Source organism: Chlorocebus sabaeus, unplaced genomic scaffold (genome assembly GCF_047675955.1).
Source record: "Chlorocebus sabaeus isolate Y175 unplaced genomic scaffold, mChlSab1.0.hap1 unalloc_scaffold_599, whole genome shotgun sequence".
Classification (NCBI taxonomy): Eukaryota; Metazoa; Chordata; class Mammalia; order Primates; family Cercopithecidae; genus Chlorocebus; species Chlorocebus sabaeus.
The window spans coordinates 70,343-97,021 of NW_027327924.1; the positions used below are offsets into that span (position 1 = coordinate 70,343).

At 45.3% G+C, this 26,679-nt stretch overlaps 1 protein-coding gene across 1 annotated transcript in view; it reads right to left on the bottom strand.

Moving 5' to 3' along the window:
• Positions 1-26,679, bottom strand: part of LOC140711310 (uncharacterized) — a 53,257-nt gene that overhangs the window by 21,951 nt on the left and 4,627 nt on the right. The window lies entirely within an intron of this gene.

Sequence of the window (26,679 nt, forward strand, 5' to 3'; positions counted from 1 at the left end):
TTTTCTCAGCAAGAAACATCCCTGAGAAAGAGAATGCGCTCTGAGGGTAGGCCTATAAACAACCCCCTTGGAAGCGTTCTGCCTTTTACGGTTGAAGCCGAAGGGATGAAATAAGCCCCGGCCTCCTGTAGCGCTCCCAGGCTTATTAGGATGAAGAAATTCCCACCTAATAAATTTTGGTCAGACAGGTTGTCTGTTCTCAAACCCTGTTTCCTGATAAGATGTTATCAATGACAATGAGTGCCCAAAATTTCATTTTTAATTTTAATTTTAACACCATCCTCTGATCTCATCCTGCCTCCACTTGCTGGGTGTGGCGGCCAGGAGCCCGACCGCGGGGGGTGCCGGCACCCCCGGCGATGGGGCTCCCAGAAGCCAGGGGGGCGGGCCGGGGGTGGCGGCCGGGAGCCCGACCGCGGGGGGTGCCTGCACCCCCGGCGATGGGGCTCCCAGAAGCCAGGGGGGCGGGCCGGGGGTGGCGGCCAACACGGTGAGACCCCTGTCTCTACTAAAAATACAAAAATTAGCTGGGCACGGTAGCAGGCACCTGTAATCCCAGCTACGTGGGAGGCTGAGACACAAGATTCTGTTGAACCCTGGAAGCAGAGGTTACAGTGAGCTGAGATTATGCCACTGCAATCCAGCCTAAGTGACAGAGCAAGACTCTGTCTCAAAAATAAAAATAATAAATAATAACAAAAGAAAAAATACATATGCATTCCTAGTCCCTTGGAGCTGCAGCAACAAAGCTGGTGATATATTTTGGGTGCTTCTAATCAATGTTTTCCATGAGCCACACTGCAAGTCTCAACCTTGCCCCTGCTACAGTAATTATCTATTACAAATTAAAACAAGAGCCATAACTCTGTCTCCTACTAAAATATTCTAATTGAGACATGTTAACAGAATACATTTCTTTGGGTGATAAAGTATCCACCAGGGTGGGGAACAGACGGCCCACTGCTTGTGCTGTGGCCCTAACCACCAAGGACTCATGAATCATCCACAGCAAGGCTGGGGACTCAAAAAGAACACTAAATTGCTCTTTGACATTAATTCTTAAATCTTGAGAAACCAAAGTTCTCTTTGTAACAGACTTGAAAAAGGATGAAGTTAGAAGTAGCTCAGCAGAGATGCACCAACTCTTACCTGAGAGAGACACCCCTTGCTAATCACATCTGGATTAACGGATGTGCTAAAAGCATCTCTTCCAACAGAGACACAGACTGCAAACAGGAATGCCATGAACACCTTCCCCAGATAACCCAGTCCTGACCCATCCACCCCTCAGGAGGTCCCCAGACAAGTCCAATAAGGAAATGACCCCACAGCAGATTCAGGTGCAGGCAGTGAGGGTAGTGGCGTCAGGGAATTCCGCTGTAAACCTTGGCAGCACGCAGGGAGGTGTACCCAGCTGGACAAGTGAAGTCAAAAGTGCAGGATGATCTGGCCATTCCAAATATGCAGGGCATTCCAATTTTGTTAAAAAGAAACCCAGCCTTTGAAAAGGCCCGGACTTCCCACAATGTGTGGTATTTATAGTGTGGAGGGCACTGTAGAGAAGTTATCAGAGGGTTCATGACGGCAAGATCCACGGAGGCTCTGCCATGTGCCAGGCATGAGACAAAAATTTACACAAAACACCTCATTTCACCCTACACAGAGTCCACAGACTGCTCCACAGTCTCCCAGGTAAGAGTTAGTGCATCTCTGCTGAGCTACTTCTGACTTCATCCTTTCTCAACTGCTTCATGTGTCACCCTACACAGAGTCCACAGACTGCTCTACATTTCACCCTACAGAGTCCACAGACTTCTCCACATTTCACCCTACAGAGTCCACAGACTTCTCCACATTTCACCCTACAGAGTCCACAGACTGCTTCACATTTCACCCTACACAGAGTCCACAGACTGCCCCACATTTCACCCTACACAGAGTACAGAGACTGCTTCACAGAATACTACCAAAGGGGACCATCAAATGATCCCCAAGAAGTAATGAGCGCCTTAAAAGTAAGAAAGCCAACCTCCTCCCCCTCTCTTAACTCCCTCTCCTCATTTCCGCAGAACCAAAGAAATATGAAGGGCCAGTGACGCCCCACTGAAGAACGCTCTCATGGTGGTTACACTCTGTACATAGGGAGCACAACACTGCTCCGTGCTGCATGAGGCTACTATTCTATACTACACTAGTACGATCTGTTTGTTCTATTCTATACTATTCCATTCTCTATGATAGAATACTACAGCTTCATTCCATACGATAAAATACTGTACTATCTGTTCTATTCTATTCTATTTTCTTCTATACAGAAAGGAGTTAGCCAGCTTGCTTTAGGCAGACAGTAAGGGAAGGGTCCCAGAGAGCCTCCAGCCCATGTTTTGTGCAGATAGGGGGACTTGCACGGGGGGGCTCGCCTAAACATGCTCACAGCAGACTAAAGGTCCCCATGCACACGAGGGAATGGGGTGGAACCACCAGATATTTGCCCCTTAGACAGCGAGCCCAGCCCCATCAGCTTCTATATAAAAGCCCTTGTAGTCAACTGGGAAGGGAGCGACCAGCAACCTGCTCTCAGGACCCCTCTTTTCGCTGAGAGCTTAACTTTTAGCTTAACAAGTTCCACTGCACTCACTCTTCGATGTCCCCGTGCCTGTTTCTTCCTGGTCATGAGACAAGAACCTGGACCCAGCTGAGCTAAAGAGCAAAACTCCTGCATCAGTGCTACAGAACACTATCCTCTCTGTTCTGTGCCATGCGACTCTACTATTCCACACCACACTACGTAATATTAATACTATGCTGTGTGTTCTAATCTAGATTGTATTATGCTATGCAATACTACGTCATTAGTTCAACTGTATACTCTACAATACTATCCTACTTGTTCTATTCTAGACCATGTAATACTATTTGTCCTATTGTATACTACACTACATAATGTTACACTGTTTCTTCTATTCTATGCTACCCTATATAACATTATGCTATTTGTTCTATTCTGCGCTACTCTATATAATTCTATTCTGTTTGTTCCATTCTATACAATACCTTGCATCATTTTACCATGTTCCACGATACAAGAGTAGAGTCAGTTATACTTTCATAATCTCTTTTCCAAGCTCTTACCCAGTAAGAAATGTGATGTTTTACTATGCCTCACATAAATGCACATTTCATGATAATCAATGCCATTTCCTATGGTTGTAGAATTCTGTCTCTATGATTCTACTGATACGGCTTCTTTGGGCTTTTCTTTAAGTCCCTTGCAGTGTCTGGTTTCCTAGTGAAAAGATGACTAAGGTCCCGATAAGATCCTACAAAACCAGCATTCACACAGGCTCACCTGTGTGCACACTGCTGGACTCCGTGTTGAAGGAGTGACAGGAAGACAGATGGCTGTCGGTGGATGGAAGGCAACAAGCACAGAGTAGATTCCAGAACTGAGACGTGTACCAAGGCTCTGGCACAGCTGAGGGTCGATCCCAATTCTAGCCTCTCACAGAAAGGCAGAGGAGACTTAGCACAAAGAGCACAGAACTTTGCTTTAATAAAGCAAATGCTTACCATCCACTGTGAGGAGCTCAAGGAGAAATGGCAGTAGGCTCTACTAATGATACTGCTTTAAAAAATGGAAGGGAGAGGGTACATTTTCACATGGGCCATGTGGAAAGTTGGATGGACCTGCCGCTGGACCTGCCCCTGGACCTGCCGCTGGACCTGCCGCTGGACCTGTTCCTGGACCTGATGCTGGACCTACCGCTGGACCTGATGCTGGACCTGACGCTGGACCTGCCCCTGGACCTGCCACTCGGTCTGCTACTGGACTGCTAACAAATGCTGCAGATTTTTATGGAGAGAAAAGTACAATGCGTCTGAGAGCAGCTGTCCCAGCTCTGGATGAAGCCGGCAGAAAAAGGAAGCAGCAGAGACGCTGGTATCATTCAGTGGGCAGAGTCAATGACCCTCCTCTAAGTCCAGCAAATCTCAACCTGCATGTCTGCAACTAGAAATACCAATCACAAGCCAGACCTCCTGGCAAATACCATTGACCCACTGTAATTCTCTGTGGTGTATTATGTCCCATGTACAGGAAATCATTCACAAAGCCTTTAACCAGGAAGTACTAACATGACTTTTAATGCAATATAACAGCTTTGCACCCATTTAACATATATTTAACCCCAGTGGTATATTTAAATATATATTTTATAGAACATCAGGCATGTTTACCTAATGGCTCGAACTTTCACAATGTCTCTCTCCCTGAGAGGACAGCGGAGGATCCCATGCACTGTCTCCAGGAACATGCCCCTCCCAGAGAGGATTCACAAATCAAATGTGCACATGCATGCATGCACAGACACATATCACACACACACATACACATGGACAAGCACACCTACATGCAATGCATACATTCACACATGCACACACATTCACATAATCACGTAATACCACCACATAACACATGCATACACATACAACACTCAAACACACACGCACATACAACACTCAAACACACATGCACAAGCATACACACAACACTCAAACACACATGCATATACATACACATTCTGACACACATACATATGTAAATGCGTAGACATAACATGCACAAATATACATGTATAACTATATACACACGAGCATCCATGCATGTCTACTTGCACATATGTGCAGTCGTGCCTAAACATGTAACAGATGCACACACATACATGCAACACAAATACACATGCACACATATACACATGCATGCACATGTACATTACACACAAAGGCACACATACATGCACAACACATATACATGCAATACACACTTTCATACACATAAATGCAAACACACATACATATATACATCCCTCAAAGACCCCATTATTCAATTCTAAACAAAGTAGTTTATCCCCCAAATGTACCTTCTCGTAATTAATAAGCTCTACTGCACATTTCTTGTTTCAAATAATGAGGTCTCACACACAGCACACACACATTTATACTCCAATACGTGTGAACATATAAATAGAAATAGGCACACGGGCACGAAGACCCTCTTCTGTAAAGGTATTCTCAAACTTGAACTTAACGAATTCTGCTAATTATAGTCAGAGTCAGCAAAGATATATATTTGACCTCGGAATGAATATACTCGTTCTTTTCGTTACCCCTGGCAACAGCAAGAATGTAAAACACAGTTGTGCGATACCATGTCACTTATTCAATCCCACTTCCTGGGATCTGACCCACTTGGAATAGCGTTTCTGTCTGAGTGATTTCCTTCTGACTAAAATCATGAGACAATTCCTTCTCTTCCTGCTTTCTCTTTCCCAGGCCTTTTCACTGCCCTTTCATCATCTCGGAAACTAAATCATACTTGTCAAAATGGAATGCAAAGAAACAGCCTTAGGAGAGAATCCCACAATGGAATGGACCCCAGAGAGGAAAAAATATTCTTTTTGAAAATGTACAAAAGGAAAAGTCAAGAGGTCTGGGTTCCCTCTCATGACAGAAACAGACGTTAGCATAGCAGGTCGCTCAGCACAGTTCAGCTCTGTGTATGAAACAGAGATTCTAGTCCTTGTCCCTGTTTCAAGCTCTGTGTTTGAAACAGATTCTAGCCCTTGTCCCTGTTTCATGATGTTGCAGTGAAGGTAACAAAACAGACAAAGGGCACAGGCTGCAGAAAAGGATTTTAAAAGGATGACTTTTAAAATGTGAGCCTGCTTTTCAAGGGCACAATGAGGACATTTTCAAGTATATTAAAGCTGATATATAAGAGATGGGTATAAAGACTCTACAAGGTCATTAGACTTTAGACTTACAAAGAAAACAAATCACATTCTCCTAGCATCACCAGTCAGGTGTTCCACAAATACTAAGAATAGCCACTGCAATGGGGTCCACTATGAGGAGTCAAAACACAACCCATGAAGCATGGCCGAGAGCTCCTATAACCTGATTTCTAGGAATCTAATTTTAAACATCCTCACAGCTAGCACATCACAAAAATGCAGAGCTCCAAATGCTGTAACACAAGTGCTAACAACACCTACCCAAAAATATACGAGGCATTTCAGGCAAAAATCCCAGAATCAGAAGAACACAAGTTTTATAATTTCTTCAAGAGCTGGTGCTGGTTGAGGCTCTTCTGCAGACTTCAACAAAAGACACGCTAGAATTAGCCATTGACGGTAACCCTGAGTCAACACGCACAGTGTTCAGAAAAGCACAAGGCCTGCTCCGACTTGAGACCCCTGGGAACTTTCTCTGGACCACACCGAGTGGACGACTTTGAGAACTCAAAATAACCAACAACCAGTCCATGAACAGAAAAAGAAGACTGCAGCCTCCCTGGGGACCTGGCTCCATGCCTGCCCCCTTTCTTCCGGATACCTTTGCCCTTCCTGGCTCCCTCATCCACCTGGAGATGCTCTGGGTTCAGGCCCCTCTCCAGTTGTGTCTCGGTCCACAGCTGGCTACCTGTGTGAAGCACCAGGCCTTGAAAGGCCATCTCCACCTGCTTCCTGCACTTCCCACCCACTTCCACCATGACGCCCAGGCTCTGGCTGCTCTCAGGGATCAGGGCCGCCAGGCTCCCCTCACAGGCTCCAACTGGAGTCCTGCCCCCTGGTTTTCAGCAACACTTGGGACTCTCCTGGAAACTCTCGGCTCTGGGCTTTCGTGAACTGCACCATCCAGCTCTTCTCTGGACTCTAAGCAGGGCCTTTTCTGGGTCTTCCAACCCTTCCTCCATTTCCAAATGTGGGCTTTCCTTTGGCCTCCTCTCTCCAGACGTGCATGCCTCACACTCTGGCTACTTGACCTGCACTTCTACCTAAGAGGCTCCCAAATGCTCCCTGCTCCAGATTTTCCCCAAGCCTCCTCCTGTATTTCCAAACTTGCAGCTTGCAGTGGTGTCTCTAAGTATCTCTGAGTCAGGTCCACACTTGCTTCTCCTGATTTCCGGCAAAGCGCAACGGCGACCTCGAGGTGCAGACTCGCAGCTTCATCCGCCTTCCTGTACTCCCTCTTCCCCTCCTGACCCAGGCACCGAATTGCTCAGCTCACTGGCTGCCTTCTCTCCTCCTCCGGCCACGGCGAGTGCCCTGCATGAGCCTGCCCTGTCACCCCCCGGCTCCACGGCATGCTGCACATCAGAGACACGATTCTCTCCGAAATCCACAGTGGTTCCCTAGTATCCCACAGGTAAGGACTTCCACATTCTGGCCCCAATCAAACTTTCTGGCCTCAGATATGCACATGCATATTTTATCTATGCAAAGAGAGTACAGGCCTCACACCTGCTATCATTCCTGGGCTCCTAGCTCCTCTTAAAGGTGCTGTATGAGGTACCTATGCACTTTCCAAACACTAACTGAATATGCGCTTGGAGAACACTTACTTGATAATTTTGTGGCCTTGTCGGATAACGTGGACAAAGTGAGAACTATGCAGGTGTGTGGATGCTGCCTTGCCCAGACCTCACTTACCCAGACACTCCCAGATGCTCAAGGTGACCAGCCCTATTGGCGCACAGGCAGGCACAGGCTGCACCCCTACAGCTGGGCCCCGCGAGCTGAACTATAATTATGAAGCAGCTGTTTGCTCCTAAATCTGTTTATGCTGGTGCATTTGTTACACATTACTGAAACCAATAAAGTATGACTCCAAAGAGAGAATAATTGTATGAAAACTAAGTTGGATGCCTTTCAAAGACTTAATATAGGGGATTTTTTTTCATTTTAATCTTTTTAAAATTGCTATCAAATTAGGTATGGGCAAAAAATATATACAATGTTTGAGGAAATAATTTTTAATGGTTTCATATCTAACATACCTTGCTTCTCTCGTGTTGCCTATTCTCTTCTAGAAGAACAAAAACTGTGGCAGGCCTGCGATGGCTGTGGTTGAGGAAAGGGGCCACAGCCACAGCCAGCAGAACCATGCTCAGCAGCAGCCTAGCCCCGTGTGGAAGAGGCGTGAACACTCTCGGGAGAGGTGGATGTGCACTAACGGTTCCCAGCTCTGACCTCTTTGATTAACTGAATGCGGTGATTGGTTTTATCTGAACGTCAGACAAAAGGGTGTCTACGTCCAGGAAAGACTCTAAACACTCTGGACGCTGCTGGGGCAGATGGTGACTGTGACCCAGTGATACCACTCTCCAGTGGGCAGCCAACCCAGTCTCCTAATCGTAAAGGACATTTATAGCAACACTACGAAAAAGAAACACTACTGTTCTGACCCAGAAAAGTGAAATTTAAAACATAAAATACACAGGTTCTAACTAAGAGGCAGACAGACCGGGCACGGTGGCTCACGCCTGTAATCCCAACCCCTTGGAAGGCCAAGGCGGGTGGATCACTTGAGGTCACGAGTTTGAGACCAGCCTGGTCAACATGGTGAAACCCCATCTCTACTAAAAATGCAAAAATTACCCGGATGTGGTGGCGGGCACCTGTAATCCCAGCTACTTAGGAGGCTGAAGCAGGAGAATTGCTTGAACCTGGGAGGTGGAGGTTGCAGTGAGCCGAGATCACGCCACCGCACTCTAGCCTGGGCAACTCCTTCTCAAAAAAAATAAAATAAAATAAAATAAAATAAAATAAAATAAAATAAAATAAAAGGCAGACAAACAAAGGAGATTTCCTCTGATCTTAAAAACAGAAGTATTTAGGCCGGGCGCGGTGGCTCAAGCCTGTAATCCCAGCACTTTGGGAGGCCGAGACGGGCGGATCACGAGGTCAGGAGATCGAGACCATCCTGGCTAACACGGTGAAACCCCGTCTCTACTAAAAAGTACAAAAAACTAGCCGGGCGAGGTGGCGGGCGCCTGTAGTCCCAGCTACTCCGGAGGCTGAGGCAGGAGAATGGCGTAAACCCGGGAGGAGGAGCTTGCGGTGAGCAGAGATCCGGCCACTGCACTCCAGCCTGGGTGACAGAGCCAGACTCCGTCTCAAAAAAAAAAAAAAAAAAAAACAAAACAGAAGTATTTGTTTCACAGTGTGGATAATTGAAGATCTGCATAGAAATCACCTAGGGTCCCGCCCTCCCTCACAACAGACTGGGATAGAGGGAAGGAGGGCAGGAGGTGAGCCCCTTGTCCACGAGAGCCTCCTCCCACCCTATCCCCTTCCTCAGGAGGGCGGCCTGCCCAGTGCAGGCTCCCTTCTCCCCAGGTAAGACCCTGGCGTCTCTACAGGAACACCCACCTCCCTTCCCTGCAATCCACTCCAGCTGCTCACGGCCAGTCAAGGGGGGCGCTCTTCAGAGAGGAGCAAACGGTTTCGAGGACAGCCTGAACTCCAACGTCCCAGGTGTGGCCTGCCAGGAAGCACAGAGGAAGGATGCAGGTCCCGAGAAGGAGGAGGCGCAGGAGGACGATGAGAGAGAAGAGAGAGAGACAAGAGAGGCAAACTGCCCAGCGGGGGGTTGAGCACAGGACCTGGCTGAGGCCTCCTGGGGAGGGGCAGAGGCAAACAGCCTGCTGCTTCTAGGCTGCTCGGGAAGATACAAGCTCGAAGGGGCTGCAAGGCAGGACTCACTGAGGAGCAGTCATGTGGATGCCCCGCCTCTCACATGGCACACACTGACAACATGCAACTCACATGCAACACAACACAACACGCATGTATAATGCGGTTATACAACACTGACAACACACACTGCACACAAACACACACAACCTATACAACACATACCCAATATCTGCGACTCACAACACAATATGCATTTATAACACACTCATACGACACATAACCAATACATGCAACTCACAACACAACATGTGCGTACAACACACTCATACACACATACAGCACACGTAACCTACATACAACACAACACACACGTACAATGCACTCATACAGCACACACAACACACAACTCACATACAACATGCACATGCAACACACTCATATGCAGGGGCCCTTGAAAACAGTATGCTAAGAATAGATAGGGCTCAAGGACAGTATCTCCAATTGAACTTTTAATGAACTCCCGTAGGCGCCAAGAAGGTGGACAAATAAGGAAGAGCATAGAGACAAGGAACTAAGCAGAAGGTTACATCTGGGTAAAGAAAGTTTGTTTTGCATTGTGTTCTTTCTGCTGACGTGGGGTTTATGGAGTATAAATAAAGTGAGGCGGAGGCTCTGAGCGTGGAAGCCATGTATTCTTGTCCTGTGTTGTCTTGTGTGTACATTCTTTTGTTTAGGAAACATGCGGACTCCAACACTCATACAACACACAACACTCATACAACACACAACACACATAACTCACAACACAACATGCACACACAACACTCATACAACATACATACAATACACGCAACTCACAACATACACATACAACACACTCAAACAGCTCACGTACAACACATGCAACTCACGTTCAACACAACATGCACGTACAACACACACAACACACGCAACTCAACACAACATTCACGTACAACACATTCATACAACACAACACTCATACAACGTACACACAATACATGCAACTCACAACACAACATATACATACAATACACTCATACAACACATGCAACTCACGCACAACACAGCATGCACGTACAACACACTCATACAACATATAACACATACAACATACACACAACACACGCAACTCAACACAAATACATGTACAATTCACTCACAACACACAACACTCATGCAACACACAACACATGCAACCCATAAACACATGTACAACACACTCATACAACACACAACACTCATACATCACACACAATACATGCAACTCATATACGACATACACATACACACATACAACACACAACACTCATACAACGTACAAAGCATGCAACTCACAAATACACGCACAACACACTCATACAACACACAACACTCAAACATACAATAAGTGCAACTCAACACAATATGCACATATAACACATACAACCCATGCAACTCACATACAACACAACACACTCATACAACACATTCATACAACACACACTATACATATTCTAAGTATGAAATAGAAAACAGCACACACACAGTTTCTAAATTTGATGAAAACTTTTTTCAAGAAAGTCGTCCAACATCCAAACTGGTACCATGTCCTCATTTTCAGTTGCTGTTCAGATTCAAGCATTTTTATCATCTACTCTATGAATTACAATAATACAGCATAAACCCATTTTTCATTTTACACCCACTTTGGTGTGGGGTGCTCCAAAACAGGGGCCAGGAGCCTCAGAGTCGTCCCTCGGAACAAAACACAACCGACACTCAGAGGCCAGAAAGGGAACTCGGGGGGTGACATACACTCTCTCATCTGCAGAGCTCTGCTTCAAATACTTTACATGTAACCAGGGCTGGAACGGGTTGGTGAGGGTACAGACATGGCAAACTGAGAAGAAACTGGCAGGTGGAGAAAGATCAGTCAAAATCCAAGGAAAAATGCTGAACATTTTCCACAAATAGTTCACACAACAGATGATACTCAGGCTACTGAAAGTTTATTGAGAGAGGTCTTGCTCCAAAGAAAAAGTTCTCTCCCAAAGTTATCAAAGATTCAGAGCAGGCACCTGCACCCAACACACCATCTTCCGAGGGCCTATGAGTCAAAAAGAAGGTAAGACAGTAGTAAGGGTACAGGGGGAGGAGAGCGGGAGGGGACCGAGAACTCGGAACCAAGAGATGGGCGGACACTGAATGCCTGACTCCAAGGTTATCACTTCAGAAAACAAGTCTGTTTAAGTCCGTAGTAACAGTGTTAGTGCCTTCCCTGAACCTGCACTCAACACTGGAGAACCTCCCTGTGTTATGAAGACGATCTGAAAAATAACATTAATTCACAATGTAGAGTGATGATTCAGCCACAGAAAATAAAATTGATATAATTCACTACAAGTCACACTATGTCTTTCTTTAAGACTGGTTTATGATGCAGAAAAGAGGCAGTTTGAGATCTAAAATACTTAAACTGGCAAACACCTTGTTTCCCTGAATTCTCACAACCGTGGCACCAGCTAGAGTAAGACAGAGTGGTTTTCAGAGCTTCCAGAACAGCAGAACAGATCAATCATAAATATGCAAAAGTAATCTGAAGACAGAATTAATTAATATTCCACGTTTTGGCTTAAACTAGTCATGTGATTTCCAATAAGTGGGAAACATTCACACCAATTTTTATAAGAAAGTTCAATGTGAACACATAGTACAGAACATTGCCTTTGTTTTGCAATTTATTTATTTAATATGACAATTTCATTTGTATTTAGTTATTCTTGATGTTGAATGCTCATCTTTATTAATGATGAGCTACCCATTTTCTGACTGAGGAAACAGAAAGTTGTCACTGCCTAACAGCAATACTCAAAACAGCCTGTATGAAAGGGGAAGGTATATCTGTGCACACACAGATGCATACACATGCATACACGTACCTATACATGTACACACACGTTTACATATGTGCATACACATACACACATACACGTGTATGCACGTGCACACGTGCATGCACATGTACACGTGTGTGCATGAGCGCACATGCATGCACACATACGCACATACATGCATACATACGCATATGCACAGACACGTACACTCATATACACACGTACACATGCACACACATACATGCATATGCACGTGCACATGGACACGTGGACACGCACATACGCATACACACATGCACACACCTGCATGCGTACATGCATACGTAAGTATCATCTCAGGTACATGGATTCAAAATTCTGATGCAAACAAGAATAATTACAAAACAGGGTAGGGTGTCAACAAGTGAGAATTGAGATGAAAGTTCTGATATGTTCCAGAGACAATACGGGAGGTCGTCACATCACATAAATATCTTACCCATTTTAAACGTGACAATTCCTGCCAACATCGGCCTGGATTAAGATGATTTCATTGACATAAGGAACAGAAAATATAATATTTATTCTAATGAGATTCTGTAATCATTACATTATTTTCACAATTATAAGTAATCACTAAATAACTTCCTCCCAAGGGTCTAAAAATAAAAATAATATAACAAAAGAAAGTCACAGTCCTGACAGCTTTATCATGCAAATCACAACTGTGAAAATCAAGCATGTTTTTGAGACTATGCCCTCCTCAAATATCCTTCATGGAATTTTGTACTAGTAATGGCTGGTAATTAATTGTTATACCAGCTGGAAAGTATATCATTTGGGGTATGTGAAGTAAACATGTAAAGAGAAATGACCACACACACCTGAAACCAGACCTCATTTCACAACCGTTTCCTACTTTCGATTTGCTTAGTTTACTTCATGAGGTACCTCGAGGAGAGAAAGCAGAGCTGGGATCTGCCCCGAGGCTGCTTCGGGAAGAGCTGGGTGGGCACCAAGACCCTCAGACCGAGGGCTGAGCTGCGTGGCTATGACCCCATCACTGCAGCTCCCCAAGCGTGTGTCCCTGTGTGTCACGCAAAACCCTGCCACACAGGTGACACACGCCACATGCCTGACACAGGCTCAGCACACAGGGAGCGATCAGTAAGTGGTAACTAGAGAGAAGCGACGGCCTTCAGCGTGGATGGAGAAAACAGGCCACAGACTCACAGAGGAAACGCCACAGATCCACAGACGGAGAAAACACCACAGACGCACGGACGGAGGAAACACCACAGACGCACGGAGGGAAGAAAAGCCACAGACACACGGAGGGAGGAAAAGTGCCACAGACGCAGGGACGAAAGAAACGCCACTGACGCACGGACAGAAGAAACATCACAGACGCATGGACGGAGGAAACGTGCCACAGAGGCACACACGGAGAAAACAGGCCACAGATGCATGGACGGAGGAAACAGGGCAGAGACGCCCACACACCAGTGTGGAACGTCGGACAGGAACGTCCCGGCCATGCACTGTCCACTCCCCCTAGAGACTTCCCACCCCCAGAGCACTCAGGATGGCTGTGGAGCTCCTGCCATGCACCCCAGAGGCGAAGCTGGGGAGCAAGAGATGAGCAGGTTCACGTCCATCAAATGCAGCTGCAATCCCTGTAATAACTGGAGGTCACTATTAAACAGAAGGGCACTTCACTTGGAATAAAAGCACTCTGCATAAAAGAACTAAAGATTGGCTGGAGACAGCTTAGAAACCGTCACCATTATTCTTGTTAGTGACAGCGAAGCTTCAAGAGTGGTCATTTTTCCTGTAGAAATCCCACAGAGGTGATTCCTGGAACTCATTTAGAATATTTCTTTCCCAGAAACCACACAACCAAGAACTTAATGTGCCGTCTCTTGACCAGAAAGATTCAGATTTCTGATGGAACTAAATCCTGTCCAGCCTCCTGATTCTAGAAGATGCTATACAGAAAAGCTAACTCAAAGGGGTCTCATTTCTTTTGTCGTCCATGACACATATAAAAAAAATTTTAAATATACAAAAAATGTAGGAATTGTACAGTGAATACCCATGTGTCTACCCCCTGGATCACAGATTAGATTTAAATGTAAAGTTCTAAAGTTCCCAGCTAAGGAAATGTGCAGTGTAAGCCTCTACCTGGTTAGAACCAAGGGGAATGGAATGAGCTTTCCCCAGCCTTGCTGCTCAGCTGGGAGGGGCTGCCACAGCTCAGCCACCCCACCCCAGAGCACCCAGGATGGCTGTGGAGTTCCTGCCACCCACCCCAGGTATGAGGCTGGATCCCCAATCATGGTGTTAAGAATGAGCCAGCCTTTAGAGGCCATGTGGTCTATACTTGAATAGAAAATGTTCCAGGAAACTAAAGATTCCAATGTGTGTGCTGAATTCCTAACCATTTGAAACCCAGGCTCCTCATCTATACACGAAAAACAACGCTCTCTCCTGGGAAAGCATTTCAGAAGGACGAAAAAGGATCCACATGAGAGCAGCTGAAAACTACAAGGCATCATGCAATTATAAGCCTTTTTCTATATCTTTGTTTCAAGGAATGTCAGCATTCTAAATATTGCAGTTCATCCCACATCACCTTTCAGGAGCAAATCATAACGATCAAAACTATCAGCAGAATCACTACCAGCTCATTCGCCACGTGCTTCTTCTTCCTGCACGACAATTTCTGCAGAACGATGGGACCATCCAAGAATGGCTCCCTGCCATCATGTGCCCATTCTCCTTCCCCAGGGAGCTATTCCTGTACTCATGGGGCATGGGAAACCTGTATAACGCCACCAGAAAGTCCTTGTTTGACTTACACACTTCCCAGAAGGGCTGATTTTATCCAGAATCCTAACAGTGTCAAACACTAAACCTAAGAAATCATCAAGAAACCAAGGAAATGTAAGGCCATGTCCTGCCCCGGGTGCATGGTTACTAGGGGAGAAATAGAAAATGAGACATGAAAGGAAACTTTTAAGATATTCAGACCATCACTGGATGATTCCAGGAACCCATTACAGATCATTGCTCTTCCTAATAACAGGAAAGAAATTCTAAAATCCCAACAGGCATGGTGAGTCCCTCACTCGCATGAAGTCAAAATAATAATCCATCACTCTCTTCAAAAGGACAACAGAAAAACTCTACTTCCTCTTCATATTAATTTGTGTACAAGCAACTTAAGTGAGAAAATCTTAATGTCTGGACTGTGATATCAATAGCAAAATAATCCCAAGATTCCCAATTAAAAGATACAGACGGGCTGAATGAATTTAAAAGAAGAAAAACCGACTATATGCTGCCTACAAAAAACTCAGTTCAGCCGCAAAGACACACATAGACTAAACGTGAAGGGATGGAAAAACACATTCCACATTAATGGAAATTAAAAGTGAGCAAGAGTAGCCATATTTATTTCAGATCAATCACAATTTAAGTCAAAAACTGTAAAAAGGAGACAAAAAGGTAATTATATAATAAAGAGATCAAAATAGCAAAAGGATATAACAATTACGAGTATATGTGCACCCAACAACAAAGCACTCAGATATATAAAGCAAATATTAGTAGATCTAAATAGAGAGGTCGGGCGTGGCGCCTCACGCCTATAATCCCAGCATTTTGGGAGGGATGTGGGGGCAGGTGGATCACCTGAGGTCAGGAGTTTAAGACCAGCCTGGCCAACATGGTGAAACCCTGTCTCTACTAATACAAAAAATTAGCCCAGCATGGTGGCATATGCCTGTAATCCCAGCTACTTGGGAGGCTGAGGCAGGAGAATCACTTGAACTCAGGAGGTGGAGTTTGCAATGAGTTGAGATTGCACCTCTGCACTCCAGCCTAGGCAACAACAGCAAAACTCTGTCTCAAATAAATTTATATATACATATATATATATACATACACATATATATATATGTGTGTATGTATATATATATAGAGAGAGAGACAGAGAGAGACAGGGAGATACCAACACAACAATAGTAGGAGCTTCAAAATCCCACTGTCAGCACTGGAGGTCATCTAGACAAAAAAATAACAACAAAACATCAAATTTAAAGTCCAGTGTAGACCAAATGAACCTAACAGACATTTACAGAACATTTCATCCAACAGATACAAAATGCACATTCTTCTCCTCAGCACATGAAACATTCTCTAGAATCCACCACATGCTAGGCTACAAAAGAATTCTCAATACATTTTTTCTAAAATTGAAATAACATCTAGGATATTCTCAGACTCTAACAGAATAAAGCTATAAATCAACAACAAGGAACAGACACTTCTCAAAAGAAGACATTTATGCAAAGAGACATGAAAAAATGCTCATAATATAGAAGGAGACCACCACTTCTCCTGTTGTCTTTCCCAGCTTTTCCCCATCTCCCTTTTTCCCTAGTTTATAAGACAGGAGAAGGGGGAGAAAACAAAAAGTTGGAAGGAAACAGAAGTAAGATAAATAGCTAGATGACCTTGGCACCACCACCTGGCCCTGGTGGTTAAAATAATAATAATAATATTAACCCCTGACCAAAACTACTAGTGTTATCTGTAAATTCCAGACATTGTTTGAGAAAGCACTGTAAAACGTTTTGTTCTGTTAGCTGATGCATGTAGCCTTCCATCATGTTTTGTCTGCGGCTAGTCCTGCTACAATAATCACTCGCCATCAGAGAAATGCAAATCAAAACCACAATGAGATACCATCTCACACCAGTTAGAATGGCGATCATTAAAAAGTCAGGAAACAACAAGTGCTGGAGAGGATGTGGAGAAATAGGAACACTTTTACACTATTGGTGGGACTGTAAACTAGTTCAACCATTGTGGAAGACAGTGTGGTCATTCCTCAAGGATCTAGTACTAGAAATACCATTTGACTCAGCCATCCCAATACTGGGGATATACCCAAAAGATTATAAATCATGCTGCTATAAAGACACATGCACACGTATGTTTATTGCGGCACTATTCACAACAGCAAAGACTTGGAACTAACCCAAATGTCCATCAATGACAGACTGGATTAAGAAAATGTGGCACATATACACCATGGTATACTATGCAGCCATAAAAAAGGATGAGTTCACGTCCTTTGTAGGGACATGGATGCAGCTGGAAACCATCATTCTCAGCAAACTATCGCAAGGACAGAAAACTAAACACCGCAAGTTCTCACTCATAGGTGGGAAATGAACAGTGAGATCACTTGGACACAGGAAAGGAAACATCACACACCGGGGCCTGTTGTGGGGAGGGAGGAGGCGCGAGGAGGGAGGGATAGCATTAGGAGATATACCTAACGTAAATGATGAGTTAATGGGTGCAGCATACCAACTTGGCACGTGAATACATATGTAATAAACCTGCACATTGTGCACATGTACCCTAGAACACAAAGTTTAATTTAAAAAAAAAATCAACAACAAGGAGAACTTTCAAAACTGTATAAATACATAGAAATTAAACAATATACCCTTGAATAGCCAATGGGTCAATGAAGAAATGAAGAAGGAAATTTAAAAATTTCTTGAAATAAATGAAAACAGAAACACAACATATCAAAGTTTATGGTATACAGCGAAAGCAGTATTAAGAGGAAAGTTTATAACAATGAACTCCTACATTTAAAAAACAGATTTAAAATAAACAACCTAACAAGGAACTGCAATGAGCTAGAAGAGCAAGAACAAATCAAATCCAAAAGTGGTAGAAGAAATAACAAAGATCAAAGAGGAACTAAATAAACTTGAAACTAACAAATATAAAAATGAAGAAAAAAATGTTGGTTTTTTGAAAAGATAAATAAAATAGACAAACCATTAGCTACACTAAGCAAACAAAAAGAAATCCCAAAGAAATAAAATTAGAAACAGAAAAGGAGAATGATAGTTGATACCGCAGAAATACAAGGGATCATTACAGACTATTTTGAACAACTGTATGTCAACAGATTGGAAAATCTAGAAGAAATGGATAAATTCCCGGACACGTACAACCTACCAAGATGGAACCAAGAAGAAACGGAAATCCTGAAGAGACCAATAATGAGTAACATGTATGACTAAGTAATAATAAAAAGTCTCCCAACAAAGAAAACCCCAGAACTAGGTGACTTCACAGCTGAATTCTACACATTTTTATTTCAATTCTTCTCAAACTATTCCAAAAGTAATGAAGAGGAAGGAATTCTGCTAAGTTCATTCTTCAAGACCAGCATTACCCTGATACCAAAATAAGACAAGGACACAATAAAAAGAGAAAACTATAGGTCAATATCCCTGATGAACACAGATGCAAAAATCCTCAACAAAATACTAACAAACTGAATCCAACAGCAAATCAAAAAGATTATACACCATGATCAAGTGGGATTTATCCCAGGATGCAAGGATTGCTCAACAAACACAAATCAATAATCATGCTACATCACATCAACAGAATTAAGGACAAAAACCATAATATCATTTCGATAGATACAGAAAAAGCATTTGATAGAATTCAACGCTGCTTCCTGATAGAAAGTCTCAACAAACGAGGCACTGAAGGAAACATACCTCAACACAATAAAGGCCATATGTGACAAACCCACAGCTAACATAATGGGGAATGGGGAAACACTAAGAGCTTTTTCTCTGAGATCTGTAAAAGACAAGGACGCCCACTTGTGCCACTCCTATTCAACACAGCACTGAATGTCCTAGTCAAGAGCAGTCAGGCAAGAGAAAGAAATCAAGGGCACCCAAAGTGGAAAGGAGGCACTCTAATTGTCTGTTTTCAGACAATGTGCTCTTATATATTTAAAAAAAAAAAGACTCCAGCAAAAATCTCTTTGAACTGATAAACAAATTCAGTAAAGTTACAGAATACAAAATCAACATATAAAAATCAGTAGCATTTCTATAGACCAACAACGAGCCAGTGAAAAAAGAAATCAAGAAAGCAATCCCATTTAACTACAAAAATATAAAATAAAAATAAAAATACCTCAGAAGAAATCTAATCAAGAAGGTTAAAGATCTCTATGAGGAAAACGATATTCTACCCTCTGAAGGTAGAACAGTGGCTTCTAGAGACAGGAAAGGGCGACGGGAAGGCAGAAAGGGAGAGGTTGGCTAATGAATACAAAATTACATCTAGATAGTAAAAATAAGGGTTAGTGTGCTATAGCCTTGTAGGGTGACTATAGTTTACAATTTATTGTATATTTTCAAGCAGCTAGAAGAGAGGATTTTAAAATATTCCCAGCATTAAGAAATTACAAATGTTTGAGATGATGGACATGCTAATTACCCTGAGTTGCTAATTACACACGAAAAATATGTATTGAAATATCACACTGTATCCCACGGATATGTACTACAATGTGTCCATTAAAAATAATAATTGTTAAAAACCCAAGGGTCATTTCTCATTTGTCCTATGTCAGTGTTGTGGCCCATTGATGGAGACCTAGCCATTTGCAAGTAAGACTATAGTCACTTGAGCTGAAAGCAAATGAATCGTCACAAAAATTACCACTGGCACCAAGTCTTCTTTCCAGAATTTCCTGCCCACAGCACTGTCAGAGTCACTGTGGGCAGGAAAGACACACTAGCACTCAAGTTTCAACCCCAGTACAGTTGATGCTTTTATTTCTCTGGTTTGGAATAGGTGTGTGTTCATAATTTACGTTTACTCCAACTGTCCCCTTGCTTAAATAGCTTCTTAAGGATAACTTCCTCTTACTAAATTCCAACAGCTTCTGAGCATCCATTATATTCTCCAAAGTAAATAAAAAGAGAAAATGTGTTGAAAGCCTGATAATGTTCACTTAAGAATCCAGCATGATGTACAGCTTGAAATGGCTACTCCACCTTGTTCCTTTACATGACTTTTAAAGTAGCCCCAGTTATTATACATAATTGAAGTCATAATTTCTGCAATACCATTAGGTCCACGAACGGTGGGGCCAGGGGACTTCAAAGTCTGTCTCCGATTTTTTTTTTTTTTTTTTTTAAAGGAAAGCTCATGAGAGTAGGTAATGAAAATAAATATTCACACAACTCGGAACAGGGGATGGTGAAACATAAAGCTCCAGCCTGGCACAGGTGTCCAGCCAGTGAGGGTGGGGACACAGACTCATACGGTCCCCACAATCCCTCAGAAGTGCCACAGACAGGTGGGTGGCCTGAGACAGAGCCAGGCTCCGAATTCCGGGAGCTGTCTGGCTCATGTGCACCCCATGTGGTCCACAGTGCATGAGGATACCCAACATCACCAGTCCCGGTGCAGAACACAAGAATGCCCCATGGCATGAGCCCCCGCTGCACAGCATAGCCCGAAGGTGCCAGCTCAGACTCCTACACACGCTGGTCACCAAGGCACTGCCCTCCAGGAAGGAGGACCCCAGAGGTCGTGGCAGGGTGAGGTTCTGCTCTTCATCATCCCCGAGCAGAGGGGAAAGTCCAAGCAGACATTTGGGGAGCCTCTACACGTGGTTCTGGGACTCTGAGTGGAGGTTCAAAGATGTCCCCAGGTACGCCAGACTCAAACCTAAAAGAGACCCATTCTTCCAGATATGCCCAGACTGGAACCTATATAGGCCATCCTTCCTAGCTTTTCTCTGGAAAAGCAGGCTTAAAATAGTATCGACTAAAAGGGGCCACCAGGAAGACAGAAGTACTATCTTTAAAAAAAGAATTTTTTTTTTTTTTTAAAAAGAGGCACTGAGGCTCTGACCTATCTGAGCACAGAGTACATGCTCGGCAGCATCTGTCAGAGCAGAGCAAGTACACATATGCTCTCCATGACCTGTGCTCCCAGCACCCATGCTCCCCACACCCATGCGTCACACGCCCGTGCTCCCCACACCTGTGCACCGGGCATCCGTGCTCCCCACACCCGTTCTCCCCGCACCCGTCCTCTCCACGCCCATGCTCCCTACACCTATCTGTGCTCCCCATGCCTATGCTCCCTGCATCCGTGCTTCACGCACTGTGCTCCCTGCACCCATGTCTGCTCCTCGAGCTCTCTTCCACTGATTTCCTCTGTACATCCCTCTTGATAGTCACTGTCACCTCGAATCACCTGGCTAAATGGAGGTAAAGAAAAAGTCTAGAGTAGCACATTGGAGGACAGAGTGGAAGTGGCTATTTACCAACAGGGCTATGAGATGAGCGCATCTGATCCCCATTAATCCTGACGGTCAGTTGATTAGCCCTGTTCAACAGCTGGGGACACTGAGGTGTGGAAGGGCGGGCTTGCTTACCCCAGATGATGCTGACAGTGTGGGCCCAGCCCAGTCCCACAGCCACCAGGAGGAGGCTCCTCACTGGGCAGGTGCGGAGGTGCAGCCCAGAGAACGCTTGGGACCCTGGCACAGACTCCTCAGGAAGGAAACAGAGAAAGGCCCACAGAGACTCAAGCAGCACAGAAGAAGGTCACCCACAAGTTAAAAATAGATGTTTGTGCTTTACCGTCCCAGAGTGCTAAAAATCCAACCCACTCACACGCACAGCCTGACGTGAGCCTGGCCTCCTGCAGCACTGGGCTAAGCGAGAGACGTACCTGCCCCTCTCCCGACAACAGCAGACTCGGCAGCTATTCTTCAATGTACTTGACACCCTTCCGTGAGGATTAAGCAACACTCTGTCGACACTGGCTAAGTTTAATCCCGACACAGCCAACCATCTAGATCTGCAGTGAAAAAACAACTTACTTTGGATGATTCTGCCACTGAAAAAGACCCTGAATCTCCCAGCAAAGTTTAGTGACACGACTTACCTTTCTGTTTTCACTTCAGGTACACTGGCCCACATGATCTAATTTACCTGCTGATAATGCCTTGGAAAGACCACCAGGGGGCCCCACACCATTTTCAGCTTTAGAGGATGTGAATTTCCCTTTGATGAGAAAAGTGATGGGGAAAGAAAACAAGGATCCAAAACAGATGCCTGTGTGTTTCCTGGGAGTGATAAAGTCAGGAACTGCCTCTCTGTGTCAGGCGAGGGAGTAACAGAGACAATGGCACCAACTCCTGAGACAGAGGACCTGATGCATGGTGCAGCCACCGCCTGTGGCCAAGGAAATTCCAGGGAATGTAGACCCCAGTTGCATGGTACAGCCACCATGTGCGACCACAGAAATTCCAGGAATGTAGACCCTCAGTCACATGGTACAGCCACTATCTGCAGCCACAGAAATTCCAGAGAACGCAGACCCTCAGACACATGGTACAGCCACTATCTATGGCCATGGAAATTCCAAGGAATGCAGACCCTCAGTCACATGGTACAGCCACCATATATGGCCACGGAAATTCCGAGGAATGCATACCCCAGTCGCATGGTGCAGCCACAGCCTGCAGCCACAGAAATTCTGGAGAACGCAGACCCCAGTCGCATGGTACAGCCACCACCTATGGCCATGGAAATTCCAGGGAACAGAGACCCTCATTCCCATGGTACAGCCACCACCTATGGCCACGGAAATTCAGGGGAACGCAGACCCTCAGTCACATGGTACAGCTACCACCTGTGATCACAGAAATCCTGGGGAACACAGACTCCAGTCGCATGGCGCAGCTACCATCTGTGGTCACAGAAATCCTGGGGAACACAGACTCCAGTCGCATGGTGCAGCCACCACCGGCAGTCACGGAAATTCCAGGGAATGCAGACCCCAGTCACATGGTACAGCCACCGTCTATGGCCACGGAAATTCCAGGGAACATAGACACCAGTCGCATGGTGTGGCCACCACCTGTGGCCATGAAATTCTGGGGAATGCAGGCCCCAGTCTCTAAAGTATGAACTTCACTGCAGTGAATGTGGAAGAGTTTCTCTCTGGGCAGAGCTCAGTATCCAGAAGGGAAGTCGGCCCTAGGAATGCCTTCCTCCTCTTCAGAGCTCAGGGCCTAGGGCTGACACCCTTGGGAGGGGTCCTTGTTCAGCAATTGTGCCTGTGGAGGGTCCCCCAACACTCACCGTGCACCTCCTAGGAGCGGAGGCTACAACAGGGAGCCAGAGACCAAGCTCTGCTCAGACAACAGTGAGCTGATGGCCTTCCACTCTAAGTTCAACAGGGACCCAGGGACCAAGCTCTGCTCAGACAACAGTGAGTTGATGGCCTTCCACTCAAAGTTCAACAGGGACCCAGGGACCAAGCTCTGCTCAGACAACAGTGAGCAGATGGCCTTCCACTCTAAGTTCAACAGGGACCCAGGGACAAAGTTCTGCTGAGACAACAGTGAACTGATGGCCTTCCACTCTAAGTTCCAGCTGCATGGAATGTGTATTCCATGAATGCCTGTTAAATGAATGATTCATATAAGGTCATCTGTGCTGACCTTTGCTGGTCTGCTGACTGTAAGCTTCAGAGCATAGGCGTCATTCCTGGAGCAGCCAGCTCTTCCCAGAGCGACGGCCGCTGGAGGGCAAAGCCCAGAGCTTCTGTCCTGCAGCAACGCACTCAGGACCCTGCGCTGGGCACGCTGGGGGCCTCTCCAGCAGAAGATCCCCAGCCCTGACCTTGCAATACCAGTGAACCCCAGGGGAGTCCCAAGTGCTCAAAATCAAGTAAATGTCCATTGTGATTTAACATATCAATTTTAGAAGAAAGGGCATATTGCCACCTTCCTCCTCAAACTAGGGACTATAAATCGATCCATCACCCTAACTGAGACTCTGCCTTAAATTCTGCTAAAACTACCATCCAAACACTGAAATTTACATTAGCGTTAAGGGAAAAAAAAAAAAATTAAACCAAACACCTGTAAGAAACAGTCAAGTGACCTGTGATACATCAACCCAAAGATTAAACATGAAAATAATGAAGTAGCAAGATATTAAAAGAATATAAACTCTATGTACATCATGGCCCAAGGTTCTAAAATTACACAGAGACAAAGACTGGAATGGAAGGGGGATATGTTTACAGATACATTTTTTAATTTTTAATTTTTAATATTACTTCTCTAATGTATGATTTGACTAACCAGATAATTCAGCAAAAAATAAAAAAATCAATTATGCCTATAGATAAATATGTAAAGAATCCTTCTCTTTGATGCCAATGGAATTAGTTTGGGTCTGACCCACAGTCTTCAATCTTTTAATTAAGACACAAAAACCATCTTTCAAGCTGTTAGAAAAAAGAAAAAGAAAAAGATTGAAAACCAGGAGCCCAGAAGAAAAGGACTCGCTATGTATCACAGCGTCTCTCCACGCCTCTCCACCCTGGACAGTGCTCCCTCTTTCTCCATTTTCATACCTACTGCACAAAACACTTAGCAAAGAACTATCTCAATTCATGAGTCACACAGCACAAAGGGCCAGTGTCGCTGCCAAACATACCCTGCAGCCCCAAAACGAAGAGGCAACTGGTTCCTTCCTTCCTCAGTGAAGGAAGAATGAGAGGCTGCTGGTTGTAATTTTAAATCTCACACCTCAATGTCTTAGCACTTTCCTGCTTTGTTGGTTTCCAGGGCTTATTAAAATTAACCACCCCCCACCCCCCGCGGATATTGAAGAAAGAAAGCAGGACGGTTGTGCAGGCTTCCAAGAGGCAGAGCCTTCCTTCCATGGCCACCTCTGTCTGTCTACCCACAGCAGCAGGGTTTACCAATTAGTCTCCCTTAAAGAGCAGTTTATGCTCATCGCGAACAAATGGATGCAATTGCTTCTTTTGAGATGCAGCAAGTTTTGGGCCCTCAGCAAAAAAAAAAAAAAAAAAAAAAAAAAAAGAAAGAAAGAAAGAAAGAGAAAAAACAGGGCAGTGGCACAACAGTCATAACCTCTGCGTGGCACACACACAGAAGGAAAATTAAAGCCCTGGAGGCGGAGGCGTTCAGAAAGGGAAGGTGGAAGCAGGAAGGACGCCCACGGGATAGAGTGGTCAGATACAGACCACCTCACCAAAGGGCGCCTTAGATGTTCCAGAGGACAAAATGCCCCTCTTTCCAGGGTAAACACCCATTTGCCAAACTCAGCCAGTGACGGCAAGCAGGAGTTTGCTTTTTTTTTAAGGCGTCTGAGAAATGATGAGAAGAGCAAGAAAAGAGCTTAATAATGGGACTGACAGGGCCCTGGGCTGGTGACTCAGCTGATGTGCACAGCATCAAAACCCAGGTTCCTCAATGCGCTCCCTCTGCAGCTCAGGACAGCACTACAACTCACCCCATCAATCACTGCTTAAAAAAATCAGTTCTAAAAAAAGACGACCCATTTGAAAGCAGCCGGAGGAGGAAGACAGAGAGTGTCTCACAGAATCCAACCGCTTGTAGCCTCGGAACCATAACAAGAATATGAAACTAGCGGGTCCAGTGTGAGGCAGAACAGAGACGCCATCACGGCTCTCAGGAGGCTGAGCAGGAAGCACATGGCGCAGGCCCTGCAACGCCCTAAGGGCGCCTGGAGCAGCCCACAGGCCTGTGTCCTTCGTGTGGGTTCACCTTCCTAGTTTCCTGGGTAAATTCAATGTACAGCATTTATTCGCCAAGAAAAGAACATTCAAATCAAACTACTGTCATAACTCTGAAGGGCTCTTAACACTCCAGTCCACATGTTCAAAAGCCCACAAATATCAGTGCTGCCACTGTGCAGGCAACAATGTTTTGGATGCATCATGCAGGTAACCAGTAACGATGTTTTCATGTTTTCCGTAGCCATCTCATTCAGGATACTAAAATGATCTGTGACGACTTGATACTTAGTTATCTGTGATTTTCAGATAGATTTAACAAGGCTACCTGGCCAAGAAGGCCTCACCCTCCTGAACCCGGGCACCGGTGCCCTTACGTGCACCCGGGGCCTGGGGAGCGAGTCTCCACCACCTCCCGCTCTTCAATGTTAAATGTCCTCCCGGCGCGCCCGCATCGTGGGCCCAGGCTCGGCCCCCACTGGAGAGCCCTTTCCACATTACAGGACAGGGGAAGCCCAGAGCCCGCGCTGCGGTGCCGCTGACGTCCCAGAGTCCCCGCTTCCTGGTCCTTCCCGTCCGCGGAGGCTGGCGGGGAGGGCCTGGGACCCATTTTAGTTTTCGGTTTTGTTACGAGCCGGAAGGCGACAGCACATGCGAGCGCAGGAAACCCTTTTTTAAAATCTTCCAGCGGAAACGCGAGGGGCTGCCGGACCGCCTCGGAGACGCTAGGCGGGAACCCAGAGCACCCCGGCCATTTCCTGCTTTGCAGCAGCCGGGACCCTGCCCACGCCGCGCGGGGCCCGAGGCGACAGGAGGCCCGCGGGCATCCGGCCGTTTCTTCCTCGACATGCTGGGGGGTGGCGTGGGGCGGAGTTGGG